At 50.2% G+C, this 651-nt stretch overlaps 1 protein-coding gene across 2 annotated transcripts in view; it reads left to right on the top strand.

The window, feature by feature from the left end:
* The window catches only part of GALM (galactose mutarotase), a 14,183-nt gene that overhangs the window by 6,045 nt on the left and 7,487 nt on the right, over positions 1–651 (top strand). The window lies entirely within an intron of this gene.

Genomic DNA, 651 nt, shown 5'->3' with positions numbered 1-651 from the left:
TATGCAGATATCCCCCATCCTGCTTTGGGGAGAACACAGAGGCAAAATAGTCATTTAGCATCTGTGCCTGTTCCCTCATATCAGGCACTGGATCTCCTTCCTCTTTATTTAGTGGTCCCACCACTTGTCTCCCCTTCCTCTTCCTATTTACATGCTGAAAGAAGCCCTTTTTGTTGCTCTTGATATTCTTGACAAGTCTCAGCTCATAATCAGCCTTAGCCCTGCGAAGAATCCTTCTGCAACGGGCCTCCCCCTCCTGGTATACCCTTTTGTCTACTTGCCCCAGTACTCATTTCCTACGGAGGTTCCTCTTTCTTCTAATCCCTCTAACCACCTCCTTTCGCATCCATGGCAGCACTCTCCTCTGCCTCCCCACCTTACTGACTAGAGGTATTGTCAAGGCTTGCGTGTCCAAAACCTCCCTTTTGAGTGCTATCCACCCCCTCCTCAACTCGCTTACCTTCCAGTAACCTATCCCAGGAGACTTTCCCCAGTCTGGCCTTCAGTTGGCCAAAGTTGGCCCTCTTGAAGTCCCAGCTTCTAGTGCTCGACCTGCTGCACGTCCACAGTCTCCTGATCTCAAAGCAAAGGATGGAGTGATCACTCGCATCCAGAGCTCCCCTAATCTGTACTTCATCTATCAGCTCCTCG

This window comes from Varanus komodoensis, unplaced genomic scaffold (assembly GCF_004798865.1).
Source record: "Varanus komodoensis strain SLA01 unplaced genomic scaffold, ASM479886v1 scaffold2, whole genome shotgun sequence".
Classification (NCBI taxonomy): domain Eukaryota; kingdom Metazoa; phylum Chordata; class Lepidosauria; order Squamata; family Varanidae; genus Varanus; species Varanus komodoensis.
Note: the sequence above shows the minus strand (reverse complement) of the source record. Positions and strands in the feature narration are given on the sequence as shown.